General features: G+C 36.4%; 1 protein-coding gene across 2 annotated transcripts in view; it reads left to right on the top strand.

Annotated features, from left to right (window-relative positions):
* Window positions 1-21,491, top strand: part of MNDA (myeloid cell nuclear differentiation antigen) — a 45,303-nt gene that overhangs the window by 15,372 nt on the left and 8,440 nt on the right. The window contains exon 2 of one of the 2 annotated variants that reach the window (XM_007976599.3): window positions 4,528-4,584. The gene's annotated coding sequence lies outside the window, so the exon portion shown is untranslated. Of the gene's footprint in view, window positions 1-4,527; window positions 4,585-13,751; window positions 13,971-21,491 lie in introns of those variants that run through there. The other variant, XM_007976596.3, reaches the window with a different exon arrangement.

Raw genomic sequence — 21,491 nt, 5'->3', positions numbered from 1 at the left:
ACGGGATCAGATTATTTCCAGGGTGTTGTCTTTGATCTCACTGCAAAACTGAGTCTGCTCCTTGCCAGTGCTGTGCAGCAATTGTCTAAGTAATGAGAAGGAAGAGAGAGCATCCATGGTTCCTGGAGACCTGCCTACCTGTGGGAGGCATGGGCATGGGTGTAATCTGAAAAGGAAAATACAGTCTAGTGCCCCCAAGGAAAGAGGCAGCAACACTAGGACCTCAGGCACACGGGCTGAGACCCAGGAAGCAAAGGCTGGATAATGGCATAACTTAAAAACTCCTTCTAATGCTGAGGGGCAGAGAATGGGGGAAATTGGGGCAGGTTCTGAGACCCTTGTTATACTAAAGAGTCTTTTGTTTCTGCTGTAACTCAGACCTTAGATATTTCAGGAGACTAAGGACGGGTACTTTAGTAGATCCAGGTGTCTCAGGTCAGGGAAAGTAAAACCAGAGTGATGATGAAATTTTAACATTTTCTGAATCTATTATCTTTAATTGGGTCTTCCATTTATTTATATACTCCCTCTATACTTTCCTTTTTATCCACTCTGGACTATTACTAAAGACTGAACCACCTCCCTACTTTCTCTATATTTCTTTGTCCAGAATGTCCTCCTTCTACACCATTCACCTATGCATGAACACCAGACTCGTGATTTTTTTTTTCTGTGATCCTGGACTAGATACATAATCTTTCTGAGTCTCAGTTTCCTTTATACATTTATATAGCCACTTTAGTGGTCACGCAATAGTTTTACTGGTATTCTACTAATGTTGGCAGTGGTCAACGTATAGGTATTAAATTAACTTGTTGAGGGTTAGTCTGAATGGGCTAAAAAAATGGGCAATTTTCAATGTCACTTCACCTGATCTTAGTGAGAAGGGTTAGAAATCCCCCTATTGATGTAGTCAGTCTCTGTTCTGAGTAAGCCAGGAACAGAGTAAGCTCATGCTGAAGAAGTAGGAGCTTGCCTGAGTGGAGAGGCACTACTGAAATATGAAAGTGCTTGATGATCTCTGAAAAGCTGTAGCAATGTGAGGATCTGCACAAATTCTGTACATGGAGAGGAGAGATCAGAAGGCATGGGTACGTCTGCTCAGAGGCCCAACAATATGCAATGTGCCTGGGAATCTTTGAGCAATGTGTACAAAACAGGTCTTAAATATTTCCTTATCAGTTGGATCTGAGGCAGTTGCATTGAACATCCCTATCCTTACCAGTCTAGCTTTTTGCTTCCTCTTCCCTTTGTCCAAACAGTGGAGCCTTGGACCCATTGCTGAATTACCACTATTATACTTGGCCTGTTTGGAGGACATGGGTACCTCAGTATCTCATAGAGAGCATGAGAGCTAGACATATCCAATGAAGTAAATCCTCCCACAAAACTTTTCTCCTAAGCAACTCAGGGGAATAGAACAAAGTGCTAACAAGTTTTACTAACGAGAAGGCAAACAAGCTGCTTAATTGAACTGGGGAAGCCGGGGGAGAATCAAGGGAACAGTTCCCAGGAGGGAGCAGGTGTCAGCTCAATGATTCACAGCCTCAACTTCTGTAATTATCGACCTTTTCTCTGCAGAGACCACCCCCTCCATGAGTTGTGGAGCAGGGAGCTTTGGGGAGGCTCCAGTTTTCTCCTCTTTCTCCCTCAATTAATGCTAATTGGGAACATGGGAATGTAGATCAGGATGTCAAAGAAACAGCTCTAGAATACAGTCCAGCTAGGCGTCCCTTCCCCAGGCCTGATTAGGAGGCTTTGCCTGAACCACACAGAAGGGCATCATTTCCTACATTCATAGGAGTCACTGTGGAGATGTTGATTGGGAGTCAGGAGGCCTGACTTTTAATCTAGGCTCTGCTACTAACTAGTTCTTGCACAATGTGGGTCATACACATTCCTTGACCTTCATACATTTTAAAGTTGTTTTGAACTATGATAAATGATGTTTTTCACTTTGATACCAGGGTAAAAGCATCAAGAGAAGCAAGTCAGGTTAGTTGCTTGACTCCCTTAAAGTAAAACAAAACAATCCCCCACACAAAAAGAGGAATGTATACCATGGGAGTTCCAAAAAAGGTATTGCCATACTCGTTGGTTCTTTCAGAGCATTTTTTTAAACCGTCATTTCCTTTTTAGGAAAAAAAAAAAAAAAAAAAAAAGCAGTCAGCTTATCTGCCTGTCTGCACATCTCAGCTTATCTGCACACCCATCCACATATACATAGTACTGTTTCTCATGACTCACTCTCAGACGCTACTAAAAGATAAAACCACAAGCACAATTTTCAGTGTTGTTTATAATAGAACATACAGTCAAAAAACTTTGTGCCAAGACCAGTTTGGCTGGGGAGACCCTAACCTAGCAGCGCTAGAGGAATTAAAGACACACACACAGAAACAGAGAGTGTGGAATGGGAAATCAGGGGTCTCACAGCCTTCAGAGCTGAGAGCCTCTAACAGAGATTTACCCACACATTTATTGACAGCAAGCCAGTCACAAGATTTGCTAAAAGTATTCCTTAAAGGAAATAAAGGGATGGGCTGAAATAAAGGGTTGGGCTCTGGCTAGTTATCTGCAGCATGAACATATCCTTAAGGCATAGATCACTCATGCTATTGTTTGTGGTTTAAGAGCACCTTAAGCAGCTTTCCTACCTGGGTGGGACAGATGTTCTTTGCCCTCATTTCTGGTAAACTGACAGCCTTCCAGTGTGGGCATCAAGGCCATCACGAGCATGCCACAGTGCTGCAGAGATTTTGTTTATGTCCAGTTTTGGGACCAGTTTATGGCCAGATTTTGGGGCCTGTTCCCAACAACTTTGAGTTTTAATTCCGATTCCATAAATCATCATTGTAAATTGTAGGGCAATTTAGCTAACCCTTTTTTGCCTCATTTGCAAAACTGAAAATCATACTTAATCATAAAGTTGTTGGAAGAATTAAGTAAGATAATTTAAGTTGGCATATAGTAGGTGCTTAAGAAATAAAAATCCAAATTTGTTGATTCCTATTATTGTTAGCATCGTAGTTACACATATCATGCCTAATAGAACACAGACATGACTCCTAAATCCATAAGTATATCATTCCATTAAGAAGTTCAACAAAGGGCTAAAATCCCAAACACTTTTTATTTGTGTGGAGTAAGAGCCCCTTTAGAAGTCCTGCAATTACTTATAGAGCAAACTTTTTAAAAAGTGGTCAAAGCCACTTCTGAAACTTCCCTAGAGTCAATTCTCTTTGAGGATATAAACTTCATTTCCAACAAGGGCAAACAGACCACGGTGCTCTTTTGGCCACGGCCTAGAAAGAAAACCCAGCTGGAGATATAAAATATTTCAACGTATGCATAGCAGCCTTGAGAAGTTATTGGGAAGAATCAGGGGATATGAAAAACAACTGTGATTAAAGTCTGGCATAGAGAAGAAGTTCAATTAATATGAGTTCCTGTCTACTTTTAGCAGTAGCCAGAAAATCCTATCACAGGGCGATCACTTTTGACCTCACTAACAAGGCTGCTTACAAGCCCTAGTCTTCCTGGATGTTTTATGGCAAATAAATCTTGTTATTTTTAAATCCAATAACATCTTCTTTTTTGTTTAATATACTTTTTGAAGAGCAGTTTTAGATTTACAGCAAAATTGAATGGAAATTACAGTTTCTATATGCTCCTCACCCCACACATGCACTACCTCCTTCATCATCACCATCCCTCACCAGAGGGGTACATTTGTTACAATCAGTGAACATGTGTTCAATAGTGATACATTTTTACTACCCAAAGTCTGCAATTTATATTAGGGTGCACTCTTGGTATCTTACATTCAATACATTTAGACAAATGCAAAATGACAACTATCTGCCATTATAGTATCATACAGAGTCGTTTCATCGCCCTAAAAATGATCTGTTCTCCATTAACTCCTTTTCTTCTCACAACCCCATGGCAAGCACTGATTTTATTCTCTCTATACTTTTGTCATTTTAGGATTATACAGTAGGTATCCTTTTCAGATTAGCTTCTTTCATTTAATAAGGTTCCTCTGTATCTTCTCATGGCTTAATGTCTCATTTCTTCTGGGGTTGAATAGTATCCCATTGTCTGGATATAACACAGTTTATTGATCCACTCACCTACTGAAGGACATTTAATTGCTTCTGAGTGTTGGCAATTATGAGTAAAGATGTTATAGTCATGTCTGAAGGCTTCTTTTATGGATGTAAGTTTTCAACTCCTTCGGGTAAATACCAAAGAGAACAAGTACTGGAATGTATGAGTATTTTTAGTTTTCTAAGATACTGTCAAACTGTCTTCCAAAGTGGCTGTACCATTTTGCAATTCCACTAGCAATTGATAAGAGTTCTGTTGCTCCACAACATCACCAGCATTTGGTATTGTCAGCATTTTGGATTTTAGCTACTCTAATAGATGTGTAGTGGTATCTCATTAGTCTTCATTTGCAATTCCTTGTGAATATATGATGTTGAGCGTCTTTTCATATGCATATTTGTCATTTTCTTGTAGATGTCCTTCATCAGGTTGATGAAGATCCCCTGCATTAAGACAACTTTTTGAAGTCAGGTAAAGTGATGCTTCCAGCTTTATTCTTTTTGATTAAGTTTGCCTTGGCTGTTCGGGCTCTTTTTTGGTTCCATATGAATTCTAAAATAGTTTTTCTAGTTCTGTGAAGAGTGTCATGGGTCATTTGATAGGAATAATATTGAATTTGTAAATTGCTTTAGGCAGTATGGCAGTTTTAACGATATTGATTCTTTCTATCCTTGAGCATGAAATGTTTTTCCATGTGTTTGTGTCATCTCTGATTTATTTGAGCAGTGTTTTGTGATTCATATTGTAGGGGTCTTCCACTTCCCTGGTTCACTGTATTTCTAGGTATTTTATTCTTTTTGTGACAATTGTGAATGAGGTTGTGTTCTTGATTTGGCTCTCAGCTTGGTTGTTGTTGGTATATAGGTATGCTACTGATTTTCCTGCATTGAGTTTTTATATTGAAATTTTTCTGAAGTTGCTTATCAGATTGAGGAGTTCATAGGCAAAGACTGTGGGGTTCTCTAGGTATACAATCATGTTTTCTGCAAACAGGGATTGTTTGACTTACCCTCTTCCTATTTGGATGCCCTTTATTACTTTCTCTTGCCCGATTGTTCTGGCCAGGACTTCTAGGACTATGTCAAGTAGGAGTGGTGAGAGAGGGCATTCTTTTTGGGAATGCTTCCAGCTTTTGTCCATTGGTATAATGTTGGCTGTAGGTTTATCATAGATGGCTCTTATTATGTTGAAATATGTTCCTTCAATGCCTAGTTTGTTGAGAGCTCTTAATAGGAACGGATGTTGAATTTTATCAAAAACTATTTCTTCATCTGTTGAAATAATCATGTGGGTTTTGTTTTTAGCTCTTTTTATGTGATGAACCATATCTATTGATTTGTGCATGTTGAACCAACCTTACATCCCAGGGATAAATCACACTTGGTTATGGTGGACTAGTGTTTTGATTTGATGCTGGATTTAATTTGCTAGTATTTTAGTGAGGATTTTTGCATCTATGTTCATTAAGAATATTGGCCTGAAGATTTCTTTTTGTTGCATCTCTGCCAGGTTTTAGTGTCGGGATGATTCTGGCCTCATAGAATGAGTTGGGGCAGAGTCCTTCCTCCTCAATTTTTTTGAAATAATTTCAATAGAAATGGTATCAACTCTTCTTTACACATCTGGCAGAACTGAGCTGTAAGTCTGTCTGGTCCTAGGCTTTTTTTGCTTGGTAGGCTTTTTGTTACTGATTCAATTTCAGAACTCATTGTTGGTCTGTTCAGGGATTCAATTTCTTCCTGGTTAAATTTTGGGAGGTTGTATATGTCCAGGAATTTACCTATTTCTTCTAGGTTTTCTAGTTTGTGTGTGTAAGGTTGTTCAGAGCAGTCTCTGAGGATTTTTTATATTTTTGTGGGCTATTGGTTTTGGCCCCTTTGGCATTTCTGATTGTGCTTATTTGTATCTTCTCTCTCTCTCTTTTTTATTAATCTAGCTAGCAATCTATCTATCTTATTAACTTAAAAAAAAAAACAGCTCTTGGATCATTGATCTTTCATATGGTTTTTTGTGTCTCAATTTCCTTTAATTCAGCTCTGATTTTGGTTATTTCTTGTCTTCTACTAGCATTCAGTTTGGTTTGTTCTTGTTTCTCTAATTCCTTTAGTTGTGATATTAAGTTATTATTTTGAGATGTTTTGAACTTTTCGATGTGGGCATTTAGTGCTATAAACTCCCCTTTTAACAGTGCCTTAGCTGTGTCCCAGAGATTCTGTTATGTTTTATCTTTGTTCTGATTAGTTTTAAGGAATTTCTCAATTTCTACCTTAATTTCACTGTTTATCCAAAGGTCAATCAGGAGCAGGTTGCTTAATTTCCATGTAATTGTATGATTTTGAGAAATTTTCTTGGTATTGATTTTTTTTTAATAGTGTTATGGTCCAAGAGTGTGGTTGATGTGCGCATGATATGGTTTGGCTGTGTCTCCACCCAAATCTCATTTTGAATTCCCATGTGTTGTGGGAACTAGGTAAAGGTAATTGAATCATGGGAGCTTGTCCTTCCTGTGCTGTTCTCATGATAATGAGTAAGCATCATGAGATCTGATGGTTTTATAAGGGGGAGTTTCTCTGCACAAGCTCTCTTTTTGCCTGCTACCATCCATGTAAGACGTGACTTACTCCTCCTTGCCTTCCACCATGATTGTGAGGCTGCCCCAGCCATGTGGACCATTAAACCTTTTATTCTGTATAAGTTACCCAGTCTTGGGTATGTCTTTATTAGCAGCATGAGAATGGGCTAATACAATATGATTCTGGTTTCTTTGAATTTGCTGAGGATTGTTTCATGTTCAATTGTGCATTTGATTTTAGAGTATGTGCCATGTGGCGATGAAAAGAACTCTTGTTTTTGGGCGGAAACTTATGTAGATTTTCTTCTAGGCCCATTTCAATAACCAAAACAGCATGGTACTAGCCACATAGCAGAGAGCCAAAAATAATCCCACACACCTACAATCATCTGATCTTAAACAAAACTGACAAAAACAAGCAATGAGGAAAGGACCCTCTATTCAATAAATGGTACTGAGATAACTGGTTATCTGTATGCAGAAGATTGAAACTGAACCCCTTCCTTACCCCATTAAAAAAAATCAACTCAAGATTAATTAAAGAGTTAGATGTAAAACCTAAAACTATGAAGTCCCCAGCATATAACCTAAGAAATACCATTTTGGACATAGGACCTGACAACGATCTTATGACAAAGGCACAAAATGCAATTGCAACAAAACCAAAAATTGACAAATGAAACCTAGTTACAGTAAAGAGTTTCTTCACAGCAAAAGAAGCTGTCAACAGAGTGAACCGACAACCTACAGAATGGGAGAAAATATTTTAAAACTGTGCATCTAACAAAGGTCTAATATCCAAAGTCTGTAAGAAACTCAAAAACAAATTTATAAGCAAAAACCAGACAACTCCATTAAAAAGTGAGCAAAGGACATGAATAGACACTTTTCAAAAGAAGATATATATGGGACCAACAAGCATATGAAAAAAAAAAAAATGCTCAACATCACTAATAATTAGAGAAATGCAAATCAAAACCACAGTGAGAAACCATCTCACACCAGTCAGAATGGCTATTTTTAAAAAGTCAAAAAATAACAGGTGCTGGCAAGGTTACAGAGAAAAGGGAATGATTATACACTGCTGGTAGTAGTGTAAATTAGTTCAGTCATTGTGAAAAGTACTGTGAAAATTCCTCCAAGAACTTGAAACAGAATTATCATTTGACCAAGCAATCCCATTACTGGGTACATACATACCCAAAGGAATATACATCCTTCTACCATAAAGGCATGCATTCATATGTTCATTGCAGCACTATTCACAAAATAGCAAAGGCATGGAATCAACCTAAATGTTCATCAGTGGTAGACTGGATAGAGAAAATGTTGTACATATATACCATAGAATACTACACAGCCATAAAAAGAATAGTATGTATTGTGCAGCATTATGGCCTCAATAACTAGAGGCCATTATTCTAAGCAAACTGACACAGGAAAAGAAACCAAGTACCACCTATTCTCACTTGTAAGTAGGAGCCAAACAAGGAGAAGACATGGACTCAAAGAGGGGAACAACAGATACCAGGACCTACTTGAGAGTGAAGGTTGGGAGAAAGGGGAAGATTAAAAAAAAAAAAAAAAAAAAACCTTTCAAGTATCATGCTAATTACCTGGGTGATGAAATAATCTGAGCATCAAACCCCCATGACACACAGTTTACCTATATAACAAACATGTACACATACCCCGAACCTAAAATAAACATTTTTTTAAAACATACTTTTTATTAACAGAAATTAGTATGAGTAAAAGATGGAAACTTGGAAAGAAATGACTACTTTCTTTTTTTTTTTTTTTTTTCCCGAGACGGAGTCTCGCTCTGTCGCGCAGGCTGGAGTGCAGTGGCCGGATCTCAGCTCACTGCAAGCTCCGCCCCCGGGTTCACGCCATTCTCCTGCCTCAGCCTCCCGAGTAGCTGGGACTACAGGCGCCCACCACTTCGCCCGGCTAATTTTTTGTATTTTTTAGTGGAGACGGGGTTTCACCGTGTTAGCCAGGATGGTCTCGATCTCCTGACCTCGTGATCCGCCCGTCTCGGCCTCCCAAAGTGCTGGGATTACAGGCTTGAGCCACCGCGTCCGGCCGAAATGACTACATTTTATTTAGTTTTGATAATTAAGAAAAGAGAGAAATAAAAATGTAAGTTCAATTTTAATTATTCAATTTAGGTGAATTTTGTGCATGCTCGATTGTATTTAGTTCAACTAACATTTATTGATCATCTTAATTTATGTCAGGAAATTGGTGATGCAAAGAAGGTGAATAATTAATGGTGACTCTAATCACTGATCTTTCAATACAGAGGGAGCACACAAACAAGTGAAAAGAACGTTTTAACAAAATGCACTAAGTGCTAAGACATAGGAATGTGTAGAGTATTACAGAGGCACTCAAGGGTGACCTGATATAGGTATGGAAAGTTTCCAAAGGAAGAGTAAGCTTTAATATAGTCATTTGAGGAAAATTTGGACAGCAAAGCAGAAAATGTGTGAGGGGAATTGCAGGATGAGAGAAGATGACTAAATCTACTAAGTCATGAACTAGCAATATGTGTGAAATAACTTTATGTGTTAGAGATATGGACAAATTAAATAGTCAGTTGTTATAATAGGACAAGAAGAGAAAAGACAGAGACTAGCAAGAAATGAGGCTAGGGAAATAAAGATATACCAGGTTATGAAGGTCCTTGAGTACCAAACAAAGAATCACTTTATCCAATGAGCAATACATGTAACACTGGAGAATTTTAAAAAGTGAAATTAAGTGATCAATGAGCTAGTTAGAATAATTTCAGCCTCAGGCAACATAAATTCTTAAGTTAAATGATTTAAAAAGTAAGAAATTTACAAGAAGATTTTTTACTTGGGGAGAGAGGAGGGATGTGAGTTAATTCATAGATTCAATAATAGCTTCCATGAAACATTTCTTCTGCTGTATTCAATTCAACTGCCTTAGCTCTCCAAATGAAAACACAAGGATAGTGAGAACAAATAACAAGCTATTTCTTCTAGCTCATGTCCTTTGACTAGCAAAGAAAATTTTTTTTTAGATATTTTCCTACTGCAGGCTTCTCTTCAGGCACCAGTGGCTAAAATTGGGTCACATGTCTATTTTAATCAACTGCTTAAAAAGAACTTGCTCTCCCTGATTGACTTAAGTAAATAATCATCCATTTCCTGAAGCTGAAAAACAGACCAGTCTTCCACAAATATTTAGATAACTAATACTTGAGATGGAAGGGAGCATTATGTGAGCAAAATATAAGTAGACAATCACAGAATATGTTATCATCTAATTTTTGCAATATACTTCTTGAAATGGTGCAGGTTAGATTTTAGAACTTTGGGCTGGAAGAAAGGAGGTGAGTTAGAACACTAATGGTCCTAGCAAGAGATAGTGAGAACTTGAACCAGAAAAGTGGGAAATAAATATTTGGGAAATATTTATAAGATAAAATCATTATTTGAGTCAGCAGTTTGTGCATTGCCTGGTGGAGAACCAACAGAGGGTATCACTACAAAAGTTAGTTTCTAAAAAAGAGCATGTATTAGTCAATCTTCATCCTGCTGCTAAAGGCGTACCTGAGACTGAGCCTTTTACAAAAAAAAAAAAAAAAAAAAAAAGAAGTTTATTGGACTTACAGTTCCACATGGCTGGGGTAGCCTCACAATCATAGCAGAAGGTAAGGAAGAGTAAGTCACATCTTACGTGGATGGCAGTAGGCAAAAAGAGAGCTGTGCAGAGAAACTCCCATTTTTTAAAAACCATCAGATCTTCTGAGATCTATTTACTACTATGAGAACAGCATGCTAAAGACCCACTCCCATAATTCAGTCTTCTCCCACTGGGTCCCTCCCACAAAATGTGCGAATTGTGGGAGCTACAAGATGAGATTTGGGTAGGGACATAGAGCCAAACCATATAATTCTACCCCTGGCCCCTCCCAAATATCATATCTTCACATTTCAAAACCAATCATGCCTTCCCAACAGTCCCCCAAAGTCATTAACTCAAAAGTCCACAGTCCAAAGTCTTATCCAAGACAAGGCAAGTCCCTTCCACCTATAAGCCTGTAAAATCAAAAGCAAGTTAGTTACTTCCTATATACAATAGGGATACAGGCACTAGGAAAATATAGCCATCTCAAATGGGAGAAATTGGCCAAAACAAAGGAGCTACAGGCCCCACGAAAGTCCAAAAATCCAGTAAGGCAGTCAAATCTTAAAGTTCCAAAATGATCTCCTTTGACTCTGTCTCACATCCAGGTCACATCGATGCAAGCAGTGGGTTCCATAGTCTTGGGCAGCTCCAGCCCTGTGGTTTTGCAGGGAACAGCCTCCCTCCTGGCTGCCTTCACAGACTGGTGTTGACTGTCTGTGGCTTTTCCAGGTGCATGATGCAAGCTATCAGTGTATGTACCATTGTGGGGTCTGGAGGATGGTGGCCTTCTTCTCACAGCTCCATTAGGCGGTGCCCCAGCAAGGACTCTGTGTAGGGGCTCCAACCCCTCATTTCCCTTCTGCACTGCCCTAGCAGAGGTTCTCCATTAGGACTCCGCCTCTACAGCAAACTTCTGCCTGGGCATCCAGTAGTTTCCATACATCTTCTGAAATCTAGGCAGAGGTTTCCAAACCTCAATTCTTGACTTTTCTGCACTCTCAGGCTCAACAGCATGTGGAAGCAGCCAAGATTTGAGGTTTGCACTCCTGAAGCCAAGTTGCAAGCTCTACAGTAGCCCCCTTCAGCCACTGCTGCAGTGGCTGGGATGTAGGGCACTAAGTCACTAGGTTGCACATAGTGCAGGGACCCTGGGCCTGGCCCATGAAGCCACTTTTTCCTCTTACACCTCCAGGCCTGTGATGGGAGGGGCTGCCACACAGGTCCCTGACGTGCCCTGGAGATACTGTCCCCATTGTCTTCATGATTAACATTTAGCTCTTCCTTACTTATGCAAATTTCTGCAGCTAGCAAGAATTTCTCCTCAGAAAATGGGATTTTCTTTTCTATCACATTATTAGGCTGCAAATTTCCCAAATTTTTATGCTCTGTTTCCCTTTTAAAACTGAATGCCTTTAACAGCACTCAAGTCACATCTTGAATGCTTTCCTGCTTAGAAATTTCTTCCATCAGATACTGTAAATCATCTCTCTCAAGCTCTAAGACAGAAATCTCTAGGTCAGGGGCAAAATGCTGCCAGTCTCTTTGCTAAAACATAACAAGAGTCACCTTTGCTCCAGTTCCCAAAATAAGTCCCTCATCTCCATCTGAGACCACCTCAGCCTGGATCTTATTGTTTCTGTCACTATCAGCATTTTTGTCAAAGTCATTCAACAAGTCTCTAGGAAGTTCCAAACTCTTCCACATTTACTTGTCTTCTTCTGAGTCTTGAAAACTGTTCCAACCTCTACCTGTTACCCAGTTTTAAAGTTGCTTCCACATTTTCTGGTATCTTTCAGCAATGCCCTACTCCTGGTACCAATTTACTGTATTAGTCTGTTTTCATGCTGCTGATAAAGACATACCCAAGTGTTCCACTGGCTGGGGAGGCCTCACAATCATGGTGGAGGGCAAGGAGGAGCAAGTCACATCTTACGCGGATGGCAGCAGGCAAAGAGAGAGCTTGTTCAGGGCAACTCCCATTTTTAAAAAACTATTTTAAAACTATCAGATCTCATAAGACCCATTCACTATCGTGAGAACAGCATGGGAAAGACCTGCCCCCATAATTCATTCATCTCCCACCAGGTCCCTCCCACAACACGTGGGAATTATGGGAGCTACAAGATGGGATTTGGGTAGGAACACAGAGCCAAACCATATGAAGTTAGAAAGCCGTCCTGAAACATGGTAACTCCTGTCATGAGTTCTTTTGGTTCCCAAACACTGAAGTGGGGCGTCCGATGAGTTTTCCTTGTGTTCCTCTTTACCCTTTACCTTAAGACCTGCTCAAAGCATCAGCATAAGTGAGAAACTGAAACAATGAACACCCACATGTGTTAGCGGCTGTCATTCTAGATCCTCTTGGTTTTTCTGATTTACTACTGCTTTAGTGGGGTTTAGACAGTTTCCAAATCCAAAATTTAACTCTCTCTATGCTGCTGGTTTGGATTAAGACAATCAACTTTATTCTTCTCTGTAGATGGCCTTGGATCATTTTCCCCTATTAGCTGTTTTGGGATCCTTTTCCAGTCATGATCACATTTTGCTTACAGATCAACTAGTTCGTAACACAGCACTGTCTGCTAACTGATACCATTCATTTGACAATTCAGAGTTATGATACTTTGTAGTGTACCCACTGTTCTTCACAGAAAAAAGAATTGCAGTACAAAGGGTTTATCAGGCCCCCTATCATTCCAGAGTTTCAGTGCTCTTCCAGAATTTTCAAGGTTTCAATCATGATATAAACCAACTACCCATGAATAATGCAAAAAGCATGAATAATCATGAATTTAATAAGGTAAGGCAGTTATTAGACTCAAGAGAGCAACTAGTATGAAACTCTTTCAAATTATTTGAGTAAGGATTTACATATTCATGTGTAAATCCTTCATATTACATACTTTCTGCCTCTGTTAAGCTCCAGGTGTATCAGTTATTAATAACTGAGTGAATATGTAGGTATTATTTAAACAAAAACAATTTCATGGTATACCCACCCCTATCCAAGAGATGAAGTCAAGTTCTGGTAGCAACAGACATCTCTACCAAGATTTCCTGCTCCTGCCACTCTGTGAACAGGAAAAGAGGGAGAAACCTTGGTGTTTTGCCTTTCCCAAATTGATATTAAGATCCTTATTCAAGGGGCTACTGGTTTCTAATGACCTAAACGTAAATTAGCTTTATAAGAAAGTTCTGAGTTTGAAATTCCTTTCAGCAAGTATTTGTAAGTCAAAAAAGCAAAGAAGCAGCACCATTTGCTCTCATTTCTCCCTGTGACTGAGATTACTTTTTACAAGGAGGAACTGACCACTTTCTCTGACATCTGAAATAGAAAGCTACAAAAGCTGATAGGCGTGGCCTCAAAATTGTTCCATGATTATGTAACTTCTTTCTAGTTAGGAGTTAGTACAGTGTGAGAAGGCCATCTACAATCAAGATTTAGAGAGGCTCTAACAAGTGTCATTTTTCCTTGTTAGCTTTCATTTCTCAGCCCTTTACAAGATTATAATAGTCTGCAGTTTACTCTCTCCAAAGTTTTACGGACAGTGAGCCTGTCCTAAACAAGACAGTGACTCCAGGATTTCTGAAGACTATTGTGGAAAAGGTATCCATTAAGGTGAGATTTCTGGGAAGTTCTTCAGAGAAAGAGCTAGGTATCTAGTTGATAACCATACCATCTCAGTGGAGAATTAGTTATGGGACTGCTTGAGACCAGAAGTGTTGTATCAATCATATTCAGAAAACTGAGAACTGAATCCGTTACCTGTCTAGGTAGAAAATAGGTTATCTTTTATCCTACCACAATTGGGGTATAAACCAAAAAAATGTATTTTGTCTACAGCAAATTTTAAAATTAATTCTTAGGTGTCTGTTGGCATAAATTGATATTTAGAGGAGATACTTGGTTTTCTTGGCTAGAGGATGACTAGGAAACTCGGTGACTGGGTTTGGGCCTAAGTTAAAAGAGAAGACAGTCCCATGAGAAAATTATTATGAAGTAATATTTAGTAAAAAATAAGCAAGGACATAAATCTCTATTATATGATTTTATCTCTATATTAAAGAGCATGGACATGTGCACACATTAATTTCTCAATTTTACAAGCCTTTACTCAAAAATAATCTTTACGTTTTCATGAATCAGTTTCATTTCATTCTTCGTTTTACAGCAAGTGTAAGAAGAAGTATTTCTCTTTTTCAAATGGTCTATGCTTTACTCAGTGATAGGTAACATTTTTTGTGGCAAGATATAATAAAAAGACAGGGAGAATTAATTATATATTACCTATTTTTGGACACATTTTGACTTTTTTATGGCTTAGTACATAATGAGTGTTTTCTAATTACTTCATGAGTATTTGAGAAGAGTTTATAAATGTTGGATTCCAAATTCTATTTAAGTAAGATAAAGTTTCTTAAGTAAGCTTGTTAATTCTGTTTGAAAAATCTAAATCTAAGCTATTTTTTTACCTTGTTCTTTCAGTAACTGAGAGAGGTGGTGAAATCGCCAACTCTAATAGTGATTTTGTTAATTTCTCACTGTAGTTCTTCTGATTTCTACCATGTATTTTTACATAGAATATGTATATCCAAGTATATATGTTATGTGTGTGTTTAGAGAGAAGAAAACATTTCTATATGCTATCTTTTAAAGTAATAACAGATTATACATATAATTTAAATTATTATATCTTTTTACAGGTTGCATACTTTACCATTATGTAGTGAAACTATGTGCTGATACTTATTGACTAAAGCCTGTTTTAATCTACACTATTTTTCCTAAAATGTCTTTCTTTAAGGTAAAGTTTGAAGAATATAACTTTTTCCAGCTGTTTCTCAAACTTAAGTGACCTTATACTTTATTTGTATTTTGTCAACAACATATGACTGGATTTATTTTTAATGCAAATGGAAAATTTTTCCTCTTAGTTAATGAGTTTAGTCCAGATATGCACATTCTATAAAGGTATATATTTTAACTTGGTTTTGCCATCTTGCTTTGTTTCAATTTATAGCACTTATTCTGTGCTTTCTTCTCCTTCCTTGTCAAGTTTCTTATTTTTAAAAAATCTATATTCTCCTTAAAGACAAGCCCCTTAGCAAACTCACATCTTCTGGTCCCCTAAACATAAAACTTCAACTGTAAGAGTATGTTCATATCGTTCCTGTTTTCTTTTCTTTCACTCTGGCTTTACTTATTTTTAAGATAGTAAAAACACTAAAGTATTTGTTTGATCTTACTTCCCTTTTGGCCTCCAACATTTCTTAGATTTATTTCTTTACATAATGAGTAGTTCTTCTCAAAGAGCTGTGGGTATAGATATTTTCACTGCCAAACTTCTGAAAGCTTTGAATAATAATTGTTTTCTTTTAATTGTGTTAAGAAACATGTAACATAAAATGTGTCATCTTAATCATTTTCAAGTGTACAGTTCAGTAGTATTAAATACGTTCATATTGTTGTGCAACCAACCTCCAGAATGCTTTTGCATCTTGCAAAACTAAAACTCTAAATCCGTTAACCAACAATTTCACCATTTCCCTTTCCTCCAGAGCTTGCCAAACATCATTCTACCTTCCGTCTGTATACATTTAAAAACTCTAACTCTTCATGTATGTTTAATCATACAGTATACGTGTGCTTTTTGTGACTGGCTTTTTTCATTTCATGTTCTCAAAGTTCATTCATGTTGTACTGTATCATATATCAGAATATTCTTTCTTCCTAGGGTAGAATAATATTCCATTTTATGTATTTACCATAAAATACATAAGAAACCATATTTCTTTTTATTCATTCATCCATTGAAGGACACGTGTACTACTTTCACATTTTTCTGTTGTGATTAATGCTGCAATGAACATATATGTACATACATTTATTTGAGATCACACTTTCACTTATTTTGGGAATATAGGACTTGAATAGACATTTCTTCAAAGGTGCTATACAAATGGCCAATAAGCACATATGAGTATGTTCAACAGCAATAATCTTTAGAAAAATGCAAATCAAACCCATAGAAACCACAATGAGATATAACAATTAAAAACATACATGCACAAAACTGTATGATTAAACATATATGAAGAGTTAGAGTTTTTAAATTTTTAATTTACCTTTTTTCTTTGTTATTTAGATATTTTATATTTTCCATTTCTTGTCTATTGTTTGGGATGGGGGGTGTGTTAAACTTTCAGTACTATCTCAAACAGAAGTGAACAAAAATTCATCCTTGTCTTTTTCCTGATCTTTCAGGAGCAAAAGAAATGTTTTCAGTCTCTTACCATTGGGAATAATGTTAGCTATGGTGTTTTTGTATATAGACTTTACTGTGTTGAAGTAATTTTCTCCTCTGTCTGGCTTTGCATTAGAGTAATGCTGAGTTATACAATGAGTTTGGAAGTGTTCCCTCCTTTGCAAATTTTGAAAGACTTTGAAGAATTTTGGTCTTAATTCTTCTTTAAATATTTGGTGGAATTTGCCAGTAAAACCACTTAGTCTGGACTTTTCTTTACTGAGAGGTTTCTGACTTCTGATTCAGTCTCCTGACTGGTCATAATGACTGTTCAGATTTTCTGTTTCTTTATGATTCAAAATTTGCGGGTTGTATTTTTCTAATAATTTATCCATTTATCCATTTCATTTAGGTTATCCCACCTATTGATATACAATTGTTCAAAATATTCTCTTATAATTCTTTTTATTTCTGTGAAATCTGATGTAATGTTCTCTTTTTAGTTTCTGATTTTACTATTTGATTCTCCTTTTTTTCCTATGTTAATTCAGTTAAAGTTCTGTCAGTATTATTCAAATTTTCAGAGAATCAACTCTTGTTTTTATTGGTTTTCTTTATTATTTTTCTAATCTCAATTTTACCTCTAATTTTTCTTTTTTCCTTCCTTTTGATGGCTTTAGGTTTAGTTCTACTTTTTTAAGTTCTTTATGGTGTAAAGTCAGATTATTGATTTGAGAGTCTTCTTCTTTGTAAATGTAGTTGTTTAAATCTTCAAATTACCCTCATCACCATATTCTCTGCATTTAATGAAATATGTTGTGTTTTCATATAATTTCTCTAAATATGGATTTAAATTTGACTTGTGACTCTTTGTACATGTTTCATTGTTTGTGTTGTTTATTTTAACATGATCATGAATTTTCTAGTTTTCTTTCTGTTGATTTCTACTTTTATTCCATTATGATAAAAAATATACTCTGTATGATTTCAAACATTTAACATTTATTAACACTTGTTTGGTGTCCTAATTTGTAGTATATTTTGAGACAGTGTTCCATATGTTCGTGTGAAAACTGTGTATTCCACTGTTGTTGGCTTTACTGTTTTGGATATATCTGTTAGATACAATTGGTCTATAAGTGGTCTATAATGTTTTTCAATATTTATTTTTTCCTAATTTTCTTGTCAGGTTGTTCTATCTATTATTGAAAGTGGAACATTAAAGTCTCTTACTACTACTTTAGAGCTGTCTATTTCTCCCTTCAATTCTGTAAATGTTTCATATATTAGGAGCTCTGATGTTTTGTGCATGTGTGTTTCTAATTTTTATATCTTGTAGGTGAATTGGCCTTTTTAACACTATGTAACAATCTTTGTCTCTTATAACACTGTTTGACTGTTATTTTTATTTTATCTGATACTAGCATAGCAACCTCTGCTCTCTTATTTAATATTTCAATGGAATATATTTTTTATTCTGTCACTTTCTATCCTTGTCCTTAGATCTGTAAAATGAGCCTCTTGTATGCAACATATAGTTGGATCCCCTGTTTTTAAATTCATTGTGATATATCTATATATGTAATTTTAATATGCTTTTTGATTAGTAAGTTTAAACCATTTACATTTGAACTAATTATTGATAAGAACTTAGAACTTACTGTTGCCACTTTTCATTTATTTTCTGTATGTCTTAATAGTTTTTTGTCTCTCCTCTCTCAGTGACTTCTTTTTGTTGATTTTTCCTGTAGTGAAACATTTTAATGTTCTTCTATTCCTTTGTGTACATCCTACAGATATCTTTGTGGTTATCATCAGGTTGCATATGATATTCTAAAGTTATAGCAATCTATTTTTAACTGATAACAACTTAACTTCAATCATATGCGAAATGTTTACTCCTTTACAGCTCCTCAACACAAATTTTATGTTAATATTACAAATTGCATTTATATAATGTGTACCAATTGACATTGATTTATAAATGGTTTTGTTTTCACATTTTAAATCCTATAAAATAATAAAAAGTGATTACAAATCAAAATAGCAAAAGCCATGTTTTATATTTATGTATATATTTACCTTTCATGAAGAACTTATATTTTTGTATGAGTCTGAGTTACTGCCTAGCATCCTTGTGTTTCAGCTTGAAGAAAGCTCTTTAGTATTTCTTTTAGGGTAGATATAGTGGTAATGAAATCATTCAGCTTATATTTATCTAGGAATATCTTAATTTCTCTCATTTATGAATAGCAGGTTTCCCAGATATAGTGTTTTTGATGGACAGACTTTTCCTTAAACACTTGAGATATATTGTCTCACTATTTCTGGTCTACAAAGTATTTACTGACAAATGTGCTCATAATTCTATTGAAGATTTCTTGTATATAATGAGTGACCTTTTTCTTGATGCTTTTTAAATGATTTTGTTTTTGTCTTTGAGAGTTGGTAATTTGATAATAATGTGTCATAGTGTAAGTTTCTTTGAGTTTATCATAGTTGCGGCTTGTTGGGTTTCTTATATCTGTACATTTTGTCTTTTCTCAAATTTGGAAAGTTTTCAGTCCTTATTTACTCAAGTAATTTCGTTATTCCTTTCTCTTTTTCATCACCTTTTTAGACTTACATAATGCATATATTGTCCTACTTGATGATGTACTGTAAGTCATTTATAAGTTCTGTTCACTTTCCTTTATATCTTGTAAAAAATTTTGTTCTTCAGTCTTCATAATTACACATGACCTGTCTTCAAGGTAACTGATTCTTCTGTCTATTGGTGTAGGCTGAGGAAAACCTCTAGTGAATTTTACAATGCAGTCAATTTGTTTTTCAGCTTCAGAATTTATGGCATTTTTTTCTGGTAATTTCTATTTTTTTGTATATTCTCATTTTATTAACCATTTTCCTGATTTTATTTAGTTGTCTGTACATATTTTCCTTTAACTCATTGATCATATTTAAGAGTGCTGCTTTAGTCTTTAACAAGAAAGTCTGAGTGCTCTGTTTCTTTAGAGAAAGATTTTGGAGATTCATTTTTTTTTTCTTTTAAATTGACCATGTTTACCTGTTTCTTTTTGTTTCACACTTTTTGTTGAAAACTGGACATTTGTAAAAACAGCCCCCTCTCAACCATTATTAAATGGCATCATTCAGGGGAGGACTTTCACTCTTCATCTAAGTATGAAATCTAAATGTTATCTGAGGCCTATATGGACGTGTGTCTTGCCTGGGCTTATGTGTATGCATTTTTTTTTTGTAATTCTCTCATATACACACTGCTTTTAAGCCATAATTTCCCTAAGAGCCACACCTGCCTCTTTTTGTAACCTTAGATGTTCTATTGTATTCCTCTATCCATAATCTCTTGCCTTCTGGCACCCAGGGAGTAGCAGATCCCATGCAGCTCTCACAAGCTGGAGCACCCACCGCTACCTTTTGCAGCCTCAAATCTGACATTTAAACTATGTCACCATTTCCATCAATGCTCCAAGTCATGTGAAGCAGATACTAGTCCCTCAAGGAACCTCCAGAGAAGCCATAATGTTGCAAAGCAGTTCCACACTTTTCCTTCTATTCCAGAGGAGGAATGAGGAATTAGGAAGTTTTCTCCTGATCACATCACACCGTTCAAGGGAGAAAGTTAAACAGGGACAAAGAAAAACACCTAGAAGTTTTCTACTATTTTGAGTGTGGCTTAATCTTGGTTTGGAATTTCTTTTGTTGCAACCACTTCTTAACAGCTGAAAACATTAGTTTGGTTCATAAATTGTTCTTTATTTGGTGTTTCCATGACATAATGAAAGTCTGGAACTTCCTTGTCTGTAATCTTGCTAATGTCACTCTCAGTAAACAAGAGAATAATTTTTTAAACCATAACGTTCAAATAACATTTTGACCAGTTACAAAATTTTAGTTTGAAAAATATTTTTGCTTGAAAACTGATTCAGAGCACTTCACCTGAAACTCCTGGGATAACTCTGATTTTTAATTCATTTACTCCGGGGATTTTAGAAAGACTACTTAATGCATACATTGTATGTAGGCATTGCAATTGTCCCAGTAGAGGTAATATCAACATCCTAATATCAAATGCATTAAGAGTTCTTCAACAAACCATGTCATTATACACATTAAAGTGAGATGAATAAGGGAGATTAAAAATAACCACTGTATTAGTTCCTTCTCATGCTGCTATGAAGAAATACCTGAGACTGAGTAATTTATAAAGAAAAGAGATTTAATTGACTCCCAGTTCTGCATAGCTGGGAGGCCTAAGGAAACTTACAATCTTGATGGAAGGCACCTCTTCACAGGGTGGCAGGAGAGAGAATGAGTGCTAGCAGCGGAAATGCCTGATGTTTATAAAACCACAGATCTCATGAGAACTTGCTCACTATCACAAGAACATCATGGGGAAAACACCCCCATGATTCAATTACCTCTACTTGGTCCCTCCCATGACACATAGGGATTCTGGGAACTGCAATTCAAGATGAGATTTGGGTTGCGACATAGCCAAGCCATATCAGGCACGTATTACTTTACATCATATTTCTAATTTGCAAAGTGATTTTGCTACCACACTTCCCTGCTAACTCTCAACCCTTCCCAAGCCCTGAAACCCCCCAAATCTTTTCATCCTTCAGCTTCTTCTTAGGTTGTAAAATTGCAGATATATAATTATGGATCAATACTATGTAAAAATTACTTTCTTAACCTGCTACAGACTATTCAATCAGAGTATTTAATCTTTGTAGGTGTTCTACTCAGTATTTCTGGAAGATTTTATCATTTTGCTTTTAATATTCTTTGACTTTACTGTATTTGCCCATGTGTGAAATTTTTCTTTATTTGATAGGTTTGAACACAGGAACACTCATTATCTCCCAAAAGAG

Source organism: Chlorocebus sabaeus, chromosome 20, assembly GCF_047675955.1.
Source record: "Chlorocebus sabaeus isolate Y175 chromosome 20, mChlSab1.0.hap1, whole genome shotgun sequence".
NCBI lineage: Eukaryota > Metazoa > Chordata > Mammalia > Primates > Cercopithecidae > Chlorocebus > Chlorocebus sabaeus.
The sequence above is the reverse complement of the archived record's forward strand: the minus strand, read 5'-3'. Positions and strand labels throughout refer to the sequence as shown.